Source organism: Lissotriton helveticus, chromosome 6 (assembly GCF_964261635.1).
Source record: "Lissotriton helveticus chromosome 6, aLisHel1.1, whole genome shotgun sequence".
Classification (NCBI taxonomy): Eukaryota; Metazoa; Chordata; class Amphibia; order Caudata; family Salamandridae; genus Lissotriton; species Lissotriton helveticus.
Window position 1 is genome coordinate 1,726,912,988 of NC_136067.1, and position 17,444 is coordinate 1,726,930,431.

Genomic DNA, 17,444 nt, shown 5'->3' on the forward strand with positions numbered 1-17,444 from the left:
ACAGGCGACCGCCAGTAGGTAATATATATATATATATATATATATATATATATATTACCTACTGGCGGTCGCCAGTAGGTATATATAGTTAGGATTTTTTCTCTATGGGATTTTTGAAAATTCTATGTCTAATAACTTTGGCGTTTGTGGACGGAATTGGCTGAAATTTTCAGGGAAATGGAACATTATGTTTCTGAGCAGCCCCTGAAAATTTGGGGGGGTTTCGTCAAGGGGGGGCCGAGAAAAAAGGGGGGTCCCAAAACGTGTTTTTAACATTGAGTTTTCCATAGGGCGGTTGGCCTCACTTTTAGCCCGAACGGCTGAATGGATTTGCACGAAACTTGGCAAAATTGTAGGGACTGGTAGCCCGATGTGCCTTTGCTAGGTCTCAATATATGTGCTCCAGTGGATTTTGAGAAATTAATGTTCAAAAAAAGATATATATCTGTAACAGCGGACCGGGCAGCGCTCCAGTTCGCGTACTTTTCGCGTTACGGAGCTTTGTGAAGCGAAGCTGATTGGTTCTCCGGCGTCTGTAAACATTCCAAACAGTCCGTAGCGGCCGCCATCTTGTCTCTCGGTAGGATCGAGAGACAAGAGGAGGCCAAAGCGAAGGGGCAAATGACCATAAGGGGGCATAGTAGATCCTCGCTGACCCCCTAGGTTTGATGTGGAGGTTTTAAAAGGGCCCCGCGGGGCAAAAAAAAATAATAATAATATTAATCGAACGGCTGAATGGATTTGTACGAAACTTGGCAAAATATTAGGGACTGGTAGCCCGATGTGCCTTTGCTAGGTTTCAATATATGTGCTCCAGTGGATTTTGAGAAATTAACGTTCAAAAAAAGATATATATCTGTAACAGCGCTCCGCTTCGCGTACTTTTCGCGTTACGGAGCTTTGCGAAGGTGATTGGTTCTCCGGCGTCTGTAAACATTCCAAACAGTCCGTAGCGGCCGCCATCTTGTCTCTCCGTAGGATCGAGAGACAAGAGGAGGCCAAAGCGAAGGGGCAAATGACCATAAGGGGGCATAGTAGATCCTCCCTGACCTCTTAGGTTTGATGTACCATTTTGCCAAGTTTGGTGTAATTCCGTTCAGCCATTCAGGCTGTAGACGTATCTAAATGTCCTATGGAAAATTGCATGGGGAAAACACATTTGAAAGTGTTGAAATTTAGAACCAATTAAAATGTTACTTTGGTTTTGTATTTGTGTGTGATGAAAGTTAATTGGTTATGTATATATCTAAAATGAGAGGAAACCACAGCCATTTTGTGATACTACTGTCTGAGGTACATTTGTGAGGAATTTTTGGTGCTCAATTTCTGGTGTTTGGTTTACACAGTACTAACACTTCTCCTACTTTTAAAAAGGTGAGTTGTTAATTTGTAAGGGGAACTATGTTGTACACTTTAAGATAATTTGAAAAATGTTTTCTGTTATTTATTTACAGTCCTTCTGTTATACTAAATACTAAAAACGATAAATGAAAGTGATTATTTTTTCTGCAATTTACAGCAAGCAATTTCAAAATAAAATGGCTCACAATGAAGAGACCGTGGCAATTTCTTTTGAATTATCCACTACATTTATTGAAATTGACAGCACCAATAATGAAGTATTCTCACAAGGAGGAGATGACTTGAATGATTTTTTGGATCAATCTCTTGATGGCGAATTTATCGAATGTTTGGAGACCATAGAGTTACAAGAATCATCATTGCAGACTTTTCATGAGGAGATTCCAGATGAGATGATTGAAGAGGAAATTCCTGATGAGGACATGTTACTAGTTCTTTCAAATTTTGAAAATTCAGAAGAATAAATTTATATTTAGAAATACAAAAATTGTTTGAGACATTATTCATTTTTATTTTTAATTTATGAGGTTGTAGCGAAGTGATTGTAGTATAAAATGAGACATAGTATAGAGTGGAACATTTTTATGTTACATGGTAAGTTTACTCATATTTACTTCCCTTCTCCCACTATATTATCTCCAATGTGTATTTGACATCTCTTCTTCATCTCCGGCCTCCTTTCTCTCACTGTCTGTCTCTGATGCATCTTATCGCTGCCATTTTGTGTAATTACAGAAGAGAGTAAAATAAAATAGTTCGGAACGTGAAAAGGGGGCAAAGTAGAGTAACCCTCACCCCCTAGGCCTTCTCAGGCGGTCCCAAAAGGATCAGTTTCTGCTTTCCTGAGAGATTATGGTATGAGTTCCATATACCACAATAACTTGCATTACAACATGCAAGATATCTATCTCCTATTACCAACTTTTGGAGATATTCGCGCTAAGCGCGAATATCTCCAAAAACTAACACCTGCCCTGAGCAGTTCTTAGCCATGTTATCCAATGGGAGGTGGATAACATGGCTAAGAGCATTAGCTCGGTAATGCATGAATATCGCTGACTTTTTAGCGATATTCATGCATTGCGGCCGTTTTTTATCGCATTTGCGATAAACCTTGATAATAGCAAGGTTTATCTTCGATAATTTCTGACGATGCTTAGCGGTAAAAAATTTGTTGCTAAGTATCGTTAGCGATAAATATCGCTTAACTTTGGCAATATGCACCAACGTCTGTTAACGTTCGATTCGAAGGAAATGAGGAAGTGTTGAAAAACATTGTCTGCGCCATCTTGCCTTTTTTGAAATGCCACACTTTTGTTGTGCACGGCAGCCATTTTAGATGCCTTGACCAGACCCACTCTCTGCACGCTGTCGATTCGTAGCATGGCTCCCCACCCTCGCAAGCATCTTCCCCAGGCACTGCTCACCCCCGCTCTCTGTCTTATGCATGGGCAATAAACCTCCCCCCATCTGCGCTGCTCTTCCCTGAGAATCACACTGTGTGCCCGCCCGACACCTCCCTTTCGCCCTATTCACTACCGCACCCTTTGACACTCCTCTTCCTCTGTGTCCGATTGTCCAGGCCGGTCCTAGGCTATCAGCTAGCCCTGCAGATGTAGTTTATGGCCCCAGCTGTAAAGAATCACCCCTCTTCAAAGGAGTTATAGTAGATCAAGGCCCACACCCGATGAGATCCGTCACACCACACGTGTTCATACTATCTGAAAACCATCCTGTATTGTGATTGGGGAGGGGACCGAGCCTGAAGCGGAAGATTCCAGGGATGACTCTTTGTACATCAAAGTTTTTACAATTATGTGTCACATTAAAAATATATAGCACTCCAACAAAGTAGTAGGAATATAAAACTTTAATAACTTATAAATATATACAACAAAACAAAAACAGTAAAAACATTTAAACAACGAAGAGACCGTGGCAATTTCTTTTGAATTATCCACTACATTTATTGAAATTGACAGCACCAATAATGAAATATTCTCACAAGGAGGAGATGACTTCAATGATTTTTTTGATCAATGTCTTGATGGCGAATTTATCGAATGTTTGGAGACCATAGAGTTACAAGAATCATCATTGCAGACTTTTCATGAGGAAATTCCTGATGAGATGATTGAAGAGGAAATTCCTGATGAGGACATGTTACTAGTTCTTTCAAATTATGAAAATTCAGAAGATGTTGCCTGGGTGCCGCACTGATTTGGGTATCCGGCGTGGGGCGTCCCGGGGGGTGGGTTGTCAGTAGCGGTCTGTTGTGCGAATAGTTCCAAGGCAGCAGAACGCGCTGAAATCTGGATGTCACGAAGGTGATGTCTAGTAAGTTGCCGCCCAGCAAATAACGGCGTGGGGCGCCGCGGGGGGGGGGGAGGCAGTCCAAAGTTCCGTTAAAAGGGCAAAGGAAAGGATCGGTGGTTTGAACCATCAGTCAAAAAGGGGAGGGGGTGTAACAATTTTTCCTACCGGGTCACACTGTGCTTTCACCGGAACTGAGGTCTGCAGGATTCTAGTCATTCAAACTGAGGCTGGCGCCAGCATGGGAGCGCCGACGTCCCGCGGCTACAGTTTCGTCACTCCACGGGCGATCATGGCAGTCATTCCCCATCGGGGGTGTGTGCGGGGGTCGGGGACTCCCGCGGCTCCTCTAGAATCTTCAAGGTCGTGGAGGACTACGGTGGTGGAGTCAACCAGTGACCGGGCCATTTCTTTATGCTGGGCCCGCTCTTGCCAGGTCGACCGCCATTTTGAGAGTTCGGTAGCTACTGGCGATCGCGGGGTCAAATGAGCGGACGGGCTCCACCCTGCCGGGCGAGACATTGCAGCATCGCCACAGTGGAAGAACCCTTTTCCGGGCGCCTGGAGCGCTGAGGGTGCAGCTGGGAAGCCTCCACCTGGGGAGGCGGGAGAGGCCTGTTCGCACCGTCTCTCCCTCCCAGTGCACCCCACGGCGTCTCGCTTGAGATTTGTTATGGCCGGACCAGGCGATGAGGACGAGAGGGGGGGGGTCGGAGGCATGTGCAAGACATCCCCCCCCCCAGGGTTGTTGCAGCAATTATTCAAGAAAGAAGAAATGTCCCGTCCGTCTTTGGGCCGGACCTCCGGTGGATGGCGGCCGGACGCCCTTTGCTCTGGCCCCATGAACGGGTTCCTTGGCTCATCGGCTGCAGCCGGATCCCGTCGGCCCCAGCCCCCGGCCGTTGGTGGCCGGACCGGGAGAGAGTGTGGAGGGACAACCTGCAACTCTCAAGGGCCACCGCGGCCGGACTGAGAGAGAGAGGGGAGGGTCGAGGACACGGATATTCCCCCCCCCTGAAACTCTCCAGTGATGTCAATCCCCCTGGCCGGGTCCCGCTGGCCTCGGCCTCTCCTCCGGCTACACCCTACGTGATGATCTCCTGGCCGAGGCGTGGCAGCAGGACCCGCCTTATATGTGTTGCTTCCGGCTGGGCGTAGCCGAAAACCTGTTGCCCTTTGGAAGTTTCTAGAATGGGGCGGATGTCTGCTGACTTCTATCTTTCCCAGTTTGCCGTTATTTGGCCGTGGCAGGCGGTGGGACAGACACCTTTTGGGGCAGTGAGGGGCGATGTTTTCAGGTTTCTTATTACGGACTTACTTCTAACGTTTCTTGTTTCTAGGACAATAATAGGTTTTATGATTACGTATTGTTATCGTTTCTTTGTTTTGTTATTTAATAAAAAGTTCATCAATGGCCTACTGATTTTCGTTTTCCTATTCTTTTCTTTCCAGGTTGTTTCATGCTAAAGTTTCTGTTAACAGGATACAGTGATCACTTCGTTATTATTGCATATGTCCTTTTCACTAGGGGTGCTCTCTGGTCGGGCCAGATGACCTATCTCTAGTAAATGGTCCGGGTGAAACAGGTGCATCAATCAGTGGGGAGTAGATAGGCATGACAGATTACAACGGGGGAGAAAGGTCCGCATTACGTACCCTTTCACTACTTGCAAAGATTTTCCTACGTTTATTTGCAAACAGGGAATACCTCAAAAAAGAACTAATTCCCAAACAGTCAATGTTCGGACAATCAATCAATCAATGAGGAATGAAATAGGTACGACGTGTTAAAGGCTTGCGTTACCTACCCTTCACTATCTGCAAAGGGAGAGAGAATATTCCTATTCTTCCTCGTTTGCAGGCAGAGAAGATCCTTAAGAGAACCAACTTCGAACAATTCAATGCTCGATTCAAACAATCAACAAGGGGTACTGTGAACACAAATGAACGCCGCTTATGTACATACACATTGCTATTTTCAACAGGTTGTTCCTAATGTTTCTATTTTAGCGAGGTCAAAAAGAGATCCCATTAGTGGCCTACTGATTTTGCTCGATTCCTTTTGTTTTTTTACACGATTTTTCGCTATCTGCAAAGACTAAACAGAGTATTGCGACTCTGTGCTTGTTTGTAAATAGAGAATGAACCAAAGAGAACAATCAATCAAATGGAGAGAGAAGCAGGCACGACGGATTACAACGGGGGCAAAGGCCTGCGTTAACTACCCTTCACTATCTGCAAAGAGAGAGTACTCCTAATAGAAATGAGGGGTGGGGGGCAGCATTCAAAGCAGATCAGTGTGCATAAACACGAAAATGTTTTAACTTACCACGTACTTGACATTCGACAGCTTATGATATTTGCTATTAAAAAACCATTGAAATTCACTGAAAAAACCATAGGTTATAGACCATATATAGTTAGGAATTAGCATTTACAAAACCTTGAAAATTCACTGAAAAAACCATAGGTTATAGACCATATATCGTTAGGAATTAGCATTTAAAAAACCTTATTTTACTCACACAAAACCATTGAAATTCCATATATAGTTAGTTGCACTAACTATATATCGCGCACCCGCAATCCACTGCTGATGATGTCACATATTACATCATTCATGACATGGTCAGTGACATCACTGATGACATCACTGATGACATCTCAAATGACATCACTGATGACATCACTGATGACAACATCCAGTGACTGTATGTTTCTGTAAAGTTAAAATGTGTCTTACATATTGAAGAATGAGTGGAAGTATAAGTGTCTGGACAAAGGATTTAGTAGGTGCATGACTGAATGTATGAGTGAGTGATTAAATGTGTCTCACTGAGTGCATGGGTTAGTGACTAAAGTGTCTTAATTTGTGCATCATTATGTCTGTTGTTCTGTAAACTGCTGCATGTGTTGATCAGTAGCTATATGATTAACTATATGGGTTACTGATTGATTGTCCAAGTATTTGTATGGGAGACTTAGTGTGTGTGTGGCTGGCTGGGAGGTGTGTGACTCTGTGCAGATCAATGTGTACTTGTATCAATGATTGTATAACAAGGTAAGTATGTGTTAGTATATGTTTGAAAATGTAAGGTGCTCTATGTTTAACTGTATAGACAAGAAAATGGAAGTGTCATTGATTCTTTACAGGACTGACTAGGTGCGTGAGTAACTCCATGGATGAGTGGCAGACTGTGAGTGTCTGTATAGGTGTATGAGTGCATATGATAGTGTTGTAAAGATGAGTGATTGTATGTATGAATGATTGTATGGGTGAATGAGTGAAGGTGTGTGTAGACGTAGGAATCAGTGAGTGCGTATGTAGTAACTAGTATTGGTGTGTCAATGGTTTCAAAAATTATATTCTGTATTTAACACTGGGTGAAACAGGTTATATTAAAATGTGAGGAGATGCATTGTATTGTCACATGAATGATATCATCAGTGATGTGGTCATTGATGTCAAATGAGATGTCATCAGTGATGTCATCAGTGATGTCATTTGAGATGTCATCAGTGATGTCATCAGTGATGTCACTGACCATGTCATGAATGATGTAATATGTGACATCATCAGCAGTGGATTGCGGGTGCGCGATATATAGTTAGTGCAACTAACTATATATGGAATTTCAATGGTTTTGTGTGAGTAAAATAAGGTTTTTTAAATGCTAATTCCTAACGATATATGGTCTATAACCTATGGTTTTTTCAGTGAATTTTCAAGGTTTTGTAAATGCTAATTCCTAACTATATATGGTCTATAACCTATGGTTTTTTCAGTGAATTTTCAAGGTTTTGTAAATGCTAATTCCTAACTATATATGGTCTATAACCTATGGTTTTTTCAGTGAATATATATATATATATATATATATATATATATATATATATATATATATATATATATATATATATATATATATATATAGTACTTACACACTATTCCCTGCAATGGAACAGTCACATATCCACAGGTTTCTAAATATATAAATATGCTCCCAAGCTACCCAGAAAGAGTTAACTGAGAACAGACTGTTGTACTTACTTGAGTGAGCCAGCCTGGGGCATTGGTGAAGGAGATAATTTTATTTGGTACTGTGTGCTGTATCACTCCTCAATAATCGGTATCTGACTGTTTCCCAATTTTGCTTTCATTAATGGCACCATGTGAGTAGAGACGGTGCTCAAAGAGGCAGTGCGTTTGGGGAAAGATTGCAGTTGGAGCTTACCATACATCACCCTCCCGGAGTCACAGCTAAGATTGGTAATCTAGCGCTTGAGTTAGAGACTATTGACTTGATAACTGGTGAGTAACTTCTGTCAACACGACTGGGACCCCCCAGTCAATGTCTAGGTGCTACCCATAGCATGGTAAACTGTGCAGCATCAATGAGTATAGGCATAAATGCGAGGTATAGGTCGAAACATTACGTCCTCCAGCAGTCACTAAAGATCCCATTCTGTCCATTATTTGTTGCAGTTACACCTGTATATGTTCAGGGCATATCCAGAACATGCCCGAAACATTCAGCCTCGTCTTCGATTCCCACTGTGGCAGAGCTTGGATCGGTGTAAAAAGAGCAATTTCATCGGCATCGGCCAGGGTCTTAATTGCCCAATTTTGTGACCATATTGCCGGGATTTCAATATTACTTTTTAACCTGCAAATAAATGGATAGATAAAAACCGCAAATAATAGAGGGGAGCAAGGGCAGTCCTGCCTGTTTCCCTGAGCGATTACAATTTTTTCGAAGGGAGTACCATTCACCATTACCGCAGCCAATGGTTCAACATACAGCATTTTGACTGCTTTAAAAAAAAACATCCCCAATACCAATTCTAGACATTGCGATCCAGAGGTATTGCCAAGAGACCCTATCAAAGGCTATCTCTGCGTCCAATTGGATAAGAGCCATAGCGTCTCCTGCATCATTGGTCACATGAAATAATTATATACCTATCTGAATATGATCTGTTGTAGACCTCCCGGGAATAAACCCATGTTGGTGCACCGAAAAATAATCCTATAAATTATTAGTGCACGACGCATAGCCAACTGCTTTGAATAGATTTTCGAGTCGCCATTTATCAAGGTAATCAGATGGTAAGGAACCCTATCCCAAAGAAGATTTTTTTATTTTTTTTAAAAACACAATTTTAGCTGAGTACCATGAGCCAGGGGGTCGTCCACCATTTAATATGTGTAAGAATAATTCATTTATAATTCCTCTTAGCTGAGGGGAAAAGGTGAGGTACAATTCAGTCAGGATGCCATCTGTACCGGCTGCTTTCCCTCTTGCTAAGGTATTCATGGACAATAAGATCTCAATCCATTGTGGAGGGCTGTCTAAACTTTCCTGATCTTCTTTGGAGAATTTTGAATATGAAACTGAGTCGAGATATTCCATGATATTGCTCTGGTCAATCCCCGTGCAAGCCGTATATAGGGTTTGGTAGTACCTTCTAAATGCAGCCCTGGATCGGTAATCTTCCCTTAATCAGTGTCTTTAATTTCTCAGGTTAGTTTAGATGTCATTTGTTGCCTTGTCCAAACTGCCAGATGGTGACCGATCTGTTTGCTAAGCTCCTATGCTGCTTCTTTTCGAGTTGTTACGTTACTCATTGCCTTATCCACCAGGATGTCAACAATAGCGGCTTTGGGAATCATCACCCATCATTGTTCTACCTCCTAATCCCTCCCCCCTTTAACAGCCCTTACTCTTCTCTGCAGCCACCAGATAATCCTGTAGATACTTCATTGTTTGTTTGGCACGTTTGTTATGATTTAGGGAATACTGTAGTGTAGTTCCTATATTCCCAATAGGCTCTTGTGCATTGGAATAATATATCCTATAGATGTGACGTAGGACTTAAGTCGACTAGGTCTCTATCGAATATATTAGACTTAATTGTGAGTGCCAGCTAGCTCAAAGGTCACTAGAAACGTTCTCGAATACACAAGAAGGGATTCGTTTCTGACAACCGCATAAACATGACAACTTTGTTTCCCCAAGAATAAAACTGATCTTCAGAGTTGTGGAAACAATATATAGATATTTCACTCAGTCAATCGTGCATGCTTCGTTTCACCAGAGGTGCAGAGAAATAGAGAGACGGGGGTTTTCAATAAAGTATTTATTCAACAGTCTTCTTTCTCATGCAGAAGAAATGAACTGCTACAATCGTAGTACTGGCCGTAAAGTATAATGCGAACAGCAAGAAGAGGATTATGAAATAATACTGTAAAAGCATGGTATGGTTTCTAAGCCATAAAATACATACATAAATAACCAAGACTAAAAGTACTCAACTGGTGCTTCTAAAATACGCCTTCCCCCAATGTACCTAACCTAAGTCTAGTACAAGGGAAGAAGTAAGGGAGGTGTAGCATAGGTTTAGTTTCTTTGCCAAGAATCTATCCAAGATTTCTTTTAGGGTCTAATCAGCTCTGTACCTTGGTTTAGAATGAAGGAGGTCTGATATCTCTGTCTCCGGACTCGATTTCCCAACACCCAGCAAGGAGAGCTTGGAAACACTGGAGCTGGATTCTCAGCGAGAGAAAGGCAGCCTCTCTGTCAGGGTCGGCTTCTTTCGGCACTTGCTGTAGCGAGATGCGTCAAGCAAGTAGATAGTCGAACCGCTCCAAACCACCGTGTGTGTGCTAGGGCAAGTTCTTCATATTTAAACCTTGAAGATGCCTGTATTGACGTACGGTCGGATATAATAACGTCACCAAAGAACGGTAGTTCTTTGAAAACGCCATAATTTCTTGGATGAATCAATATTCAAGAAAGGGGATGTCCCTGACTGCTGAAGCTGAGTTTTCCAAGAAATCGTTGTGGCTTTTTAGAACTAGTGGAAGTAGCCATGCCTGTATTGGGACCACATGGGCTATGTCTAAACATGGGATTGATTTCTATGCCTATATAAGGGTAATGTGAATTATACCTGTATAAGGGCATGAATTGGGAAAATTACACTAGGGTCCTAAAACGGTATACAACAGTACCTCAGTGTTTCCCCCGTGGATACCCGCTTTCAAGGCATCCCACACCATCTCAATTGATGTACTCCCCAAATTATCTGCTAAAACATAGGGATCCATTGTCTCATATGTGTACAATATTCTTAATCATTAAGTCCACAAATATTAATAGTGACCACTTTAATTCTACCCAAACCTAATGATACCATTAGCCTGATTCTGGAGCCACACCATTGCACAACAATTCTACCGAGAAAGAACCCATATCTTTTAAGAAAAATGAAAAAAATACAATCAAAACATTCTCCTTTGTCACCCGTCTGTGGGTCCCCTCCTCCCTTTCCCCACCCCCCACCCATCACCACAACCTCTGCAACCAGGATCTACCATGAGCCTGTGTGAAGGCGTCTGGGCCACTCCTCCTCTCCCTCCACCTCTCTCCCCCTTCATAACTCAGATAATCAGATCAAAAACACTATCTCCCCATTCAACAAAATTTCACCATGTAGCCAGCACATATTCAGGCTTATTTTTTACCACCAAGGGTCCCTACTAACATATCATCCAGTAGCTTCTGGGCTTGAATTTCAGAAATGAAACTATAATTCTGACGATGATAGATTACTTTCAACCTAGCCTGGTTTTGTAGAAATACCACTGCACCTGCAGACTGAAGATGAGTTATAAGATGTCTAATTCACCATCTCCTCTAAACGGTAGCATGCTCAAAATCTGGTCTAGCGAAGAATGAAAATCCCTTAAAGCTACTTTATCTTTGGGTCTGGCCATAAATTGCCTTACATAACAAAAAATTACCAAAATATACCAATATAGCACGAGGTCGTGTAGGCTCACTGGATACCTGCCTTGATATTGACGAAGGAAATCAATGGACAGGGTGGACTTACTTGTCCCAATCCCAAGAGGATAGCTCGGGGAAGAGAAACCTTCAGCAAATGAATTACAAATTTCCTTATGTCACTACCCTTAATGTTCTCAGGAACCCCACGCAGCCTTCGATCATTACGGCACTGGGATGTAGCCTGAAACCAGTGTTTCAACTTCAGTTTCCAGTGCTTCTGTTTGTGTTTCCACCATATCAGTGCAAATCTTCCCTTTCTTCCGTATGGACCCTAGGAGTTTTTTTTAAGCCAGCAGTGCCTGTCGATTATGAGATTTAACATCATCCTGAAATGATCGGAGGGATTGTAGAATTAAAGATAGTGAAGGGTCAACCACTTTTCCATTATTTGATGGCTCCAGCTCACCCCCAGGCTCCTAGTTGATAGCTTCTCTTTTTCATTTATGTTTCCTGGGCATAACAATTGTGTAGCTGAATAATCTGAACCCAATTCTTCCATAGTCTTGTTATCACAAGTCTCCATGCCACCTGGGCTTTTCTTGCAAGTTTTTTTCCCAGATGTTTTTTGAAGGGATGACAACCTTCTCTTGAGAGCTACTATTGCTTGATGGGGAGGCCCCACCATCACTTTTTGCAGATAAGCTTGTGTCAGATACCTCTGAATCCTCCATCAAGGAAAAAAGAATTTCCAGAGAGTCCGGGGACATACATCCTGTCTCGATGTTTTTTCTTTAAGGTTCACTTCCCCTGAATGCTCAGGGACTGTCTCCGTTTACTGAATCCGGTATCAAATCACCCCACTCATCAATTGGCTTATCAAAGAGCATATCAGGAACACAGCTATTGTTAGTTGCTGTTTCCACCACCTAGCTGGTATGTAGGGGTACCTCTAGGATGGTATTATCACTATCTGCTGACCAGGGGCTCACACTTTTAGCAGCAACATTCTCAACTTCTTCCCCTTGGTCTCCAGATGTAGCAGTACATACTGGGTCGCCCACTTTACCATTACCTTTTTTTGGGCTCCTCCTACCCATCCTTTTCCTTTTTCCCAGCCTCTTGGGGTGAAAAAATGCTCTAGATGGAAGGTTGCGACCCAGACGCCTGCATACACTGAGAAATAATTTTGGTATGAGGCTTGGTTTTTTCACCTCCCAGCTTGTTCCCCTTACTGGCATGAGCTTCTCCTTTCTTGCCCCCAGATTTAATGTCCATGCCTTCACATTGAGGCTGTGCAATAGAGTTTGCGGGGGCGCCGTCCGTGATTTCCCCTTGCCGCTGGTAGCCATTTCATCTAGTCCTGAAATCTGGCCTTCTCCCTGTGAGCTGTTCACCAACATCCAGAGTGAACGCTGTTACTACGGCTTTGTGATTTAGGGCCCGATGTAGGTTATCCTAGCTTACCGATTCGGTATTTAAGAACTGGCAATCGGGATGTAGGTAATTTTACCGAATGAATTACCGAATCGGTATGATTCGGTAATTAATGAATCGGTATTTACCGATTCTGTAATTGCCATTGACTCCTATGGGCCTCGAGGCCCATAGGAATCAATGTCAATTACCGAATCGGTAAATACCGATTCGGTAAATTTACCAAATTTACAAGGGGGACAGGGTGTCACTTTGGCCTGACTCGACTAAGGGATTTCACGGACTCATTTTTTGTGACCTTCGGGCATTCACTACGAAGGGAATAGAGATTACTTGTACTGCCCCTGTGTATCGTTCTTATTCAGGAAGCGTTTATTATCTTGGGATATTTATCACCCTGGATTTTGGATTAAGGTAAAGCTTGTGTGCCCCAGACCATCAAGACGGTCTCTACAGCCCTGATGTTCATACTGCTTTATATTATGATTGTATGATGACAAAAAAATTCTTGGTCACGAATGATTAATGAAAAATAACAAATGCGCCCTGATGAAGGAATTTTTATGAATGTCCTTGGTATTTCCGAAACGCACTTTGACGCTTTTCACTTTTGTATGTTATAGGTGTTCATTACTTTTCTTTTTTGTTGTTTGTAATGTTTGATGTCTTCTTATTTTTTAATGTTATTTGGAAGTACTGTTTGATGTTTATGTGATTGTTGCTTGGCTGCTAGTCTTACATAGTGTGAACCTCTATTTGTATATTGCTTTGAATATTGTAAATTATGGGCTGTCTTTTCCTTTTATGTTTTATGAATTTTTATGAATGTTTCTACTTGTTTTGTTTTTAATTCTTTCTAAAAAAAAACAAAAAGAAGATAATGATTAAATATTGAATAATGAGAAATAAATAATGAAACTTTATTGAGCCGTTCTGTGGGTGGAATTTCTTTATATTTTGGAACTTGTGTCTTATCTTCAATGAATTTCTGGGGACATCCGTTTCATGTTATATAGTACGTTTTTCCCTGGTGGGATGTTCCCTTTGAATTGGTCTTCTCAGGGTCCCTCTTATGTTTATTGAATTGAACCGAAGCCATAGCCATGCTCAGCCCCGCCGCTGCTGTCAGCAGCAACCGAGCAAGGGCCTGCCACCGACAGCAGCTGGATCCAATCCTTCCACAGCGAGAGCCTGCTCAGCACCCGACTCGCTATTTCCATCCTGTGGAGATCCTCAGTCTGGCCAAAACTCAAGCGCATGACCTGCACCGCAAGTCAAGGAGATATCTGCCGCAAGTGGAGAGGATAGAGGTAAGCCATGGCCTCCCTCAGCTGCCATCTTGCCAACCTAAAACCCAGTGCAGTGCACCTTCTAGTGTTTTAAAGTTATTTGCTTCTTCCCACAAGACTTTGTTACTCTCGCCCACCATCTATGATGACTGCAAGTTTCTCCTTTAAAAGCCAGACCTTCCTGAGCCTCAGAGCTCGTTATCCTGCCACTGAAGCTGAGAAGTTGGCTTTCCCTGCAACTACGGTGAGTCGTTGGAGATTTCCCAAATACATGTGCAGGGCTTCATTGAAGGAAAGGTAAGAGAATTATTTTGTTTAAAAACTCATTGCTGCCAGTTTTGTGAGCACTCCGGATAATGAGGGAAGACTCTCTATGGACCTATGAAATAAACTGTGATATTGTAAGCGTTTCAGCCATGTATCTTTGCCCTGTTATCTGGAAACTACAGATTTGTTATGCTGAATGCCATCATAGTATGACGACGCCATGGTGAGTGACAGTGTCGGTCAATAGCATCTCAATCCTACTGGCATGATATGCTATTAGAAAGCAATAACGTAGAAGCATCCTTGAACATTTGACTTGTGCAAATTGTCCACTGAAAACTTGCATGGTGACCATTAGGTTACAGGTAAAAAACATGATTTTCCTTATCCTTGGTGCCTTCTGATACTTTTCTCCCAAACAGTATTGTGGTGCCCTGCAAAGACTGTATATCAGAGACAACCTGTAGCTGTACTCCTAGCCATATTCACCGGTTTCTATCCTAAACAGGTTTTCTTCCCTGCAGTACCCTCCCTAATCATTCCTCCCCTTCTCTGGTCACTCTGAAACTCTGGAATACTAATTTGCAGAATTAGAGCTACCAAACAATAGGCCCTTTAACGGTACTGCTCCTAAGAAACCACACTAACACATCCTTGATTCCATTTGACAGAGGGAGAATTTTCCAACAATCTGCCCTCCTGGTGTGGAAGACAGACAGCTAACTAGATAATGGTATTTTCTTTTGGAAGAATGGGATGGGGTGAGGCCCATCTTGGCATCAGGCTGTACCATTCACACTAATATCACCAGCATTCTTTCTGTTCCAAGTAGGCAGTTTGGAGGATTTACTAACAAAACCTCCATAGGGGGGCAGAGAGTGACTAAACACGAGGGGCCATATTACAGTATGGACCCAGGACCGCATCTAGTGCTTCCTCCTTCTCCTTTCCCCATGTCACTTTGGGTTGTAGAAGAGTCTGCAGTTGTTTGTGCAGCCCTATTTATAACATGGATGGTGCTGGTGCTCATTGTGGGCCACAAGCTTGAAAGGGGGCATTCCCTTATATGCACAGGCTATTGCTGCTATATTTCACACATTGACATGGAGACAAAAACCTTCTTGGTAGGAGCACTGACTTTGGATAGTCAGTGCAACCCCCAAGGGGGAAGTCTGCCACCAGTGATGACCATCTGCATCCAGTGAATGACAAAGCTGCAGTTTCAAACTGCAGCTATGTTGTTGCTCAAATATGAATTTACCTTGAAGAAATGATTGTAAGGAGGCATTTGGCAAACTGGAACAGTTGGTTTAGTAAAAAGCAGCTACTGGGAGAGCAGGCAACAGAGTCGGGGTCTGAAGACTACCTCACAATACATCAGTTTTGGCCATCATTTTATACAGTTCACAAAGTGTAATTAAATTACCTTTGAATTAATTTTAGAACAGAAATCTGGGATTAGTCATGGAGTCATGAATCTGGTCATTTGATAAGAGGCGCAGGTGGGTCTTGACCCTGCATGGACACAATGCAGAGCAAGTGGGTATATGTCCAGATGTCCGACATGGGGGCACGTCATCACTGCGGGTATTGTGCATGCTGTGTTCTAATTGGCTGAGTGTTCCTAACTTAATGTGGCATCTGGCTTTATAGCATTTTAGGCCAAATGTGTTTTATTGGGGTCAATCTCCTGAGACTATTCTGGTATCATGGTCTATCTGTCAACCGATCATTCAGAATTTATAAAGCACGTCTAATCGCTCAATAGGGTATCCAGGCGCTCTGTGAGATCGATCTGGGTTTTCTGTTCCTGTGTTTGTCTAAGGGTTACATGTCCCCCCACCTGTGATCTATCAATAACTTACTTCAGGCCTAGGTTGCAGGGCATGCCTGACCATGTATTTCTGACTTAGGGTTGAGGGGGACATCATTTCAGGCTAATTCAACAACGGAGATGAGAGTTTGTTATTATACTTGCATGTAATATGGATGAATTTTCAACTACATCATTTACCCCATACTTCATGCCAAGTTGAATTTATTCGAGGTTTGCTGTATATCTGTTGTGTATATTACTAATTCCCTACTTATTTGCATTCTACCTAACTTGAGGGCTGCATTTTTATAGCTGGAAACACACACTTGTAGGAAGCCACACAAAAATATCACAAAAAGAACAATGGCAAGCAGTGACAGGCACTGCCTGGTGAACAATTAGGGGATTGAGGAAAAAAGGTCTATAAACCTGTTCTCCTCAGGAGCTCACCTCCCTCCTTCTTCATGTCAGCTTATAGACGATACATTTGATGGATGATATGAGTCAGTAGTCCATTTTTTAAGTCATATTGAGAGATGACAGTACAGCAGGATGCATCTATTTTGGCACACACCCCACCCTCCATTGCCGTCATCAAGACCAACACATACCGATGTTGCATCACCATGAGGTGGATGGCTCCTAGAACTTCCTTGATAACATTTAGGCCAAGCTCAGTATTGTTGATTATTTTAAGTTTCTTCCACCTGTTCATTTGTAACCAGTGGGCATTTGCCTTTGTTTACAGGGTGAAGAAGGGTGTGGACCACTGTGTGTTTACTTGAGTGTCAGAAAGCAGTCTGAATTCTTCCAGAATGTTCTTGTACTGAGCCCAGCTAAAGTAATCATCAGTTCATTTTTCTCAAACCTGATGCATTAGAGTTGTTTTCTTCTATAACGGTTGTTGGTACAACTTAGCTAGATCTTCTCCAGGGAAGACCTGGGTCGTGGTGTGTATGGTTGCAAGGGTGCAGAGGCCCCGTCATCGGGGGACGAGCTGGGTGTAGGCAAATTCCCCACATTGCCAGTAGTGCCCATCAATACAGAAGAGCCCCATTGGATATCTGGTGCGTGCAGTATTGCCTCACAATGTTCAATGGTGCCAAGCTGTATCATGCCTTTGCCTCAGAAACACAAGGAATACATTGTACGTTTCTGTATAATTAGGAG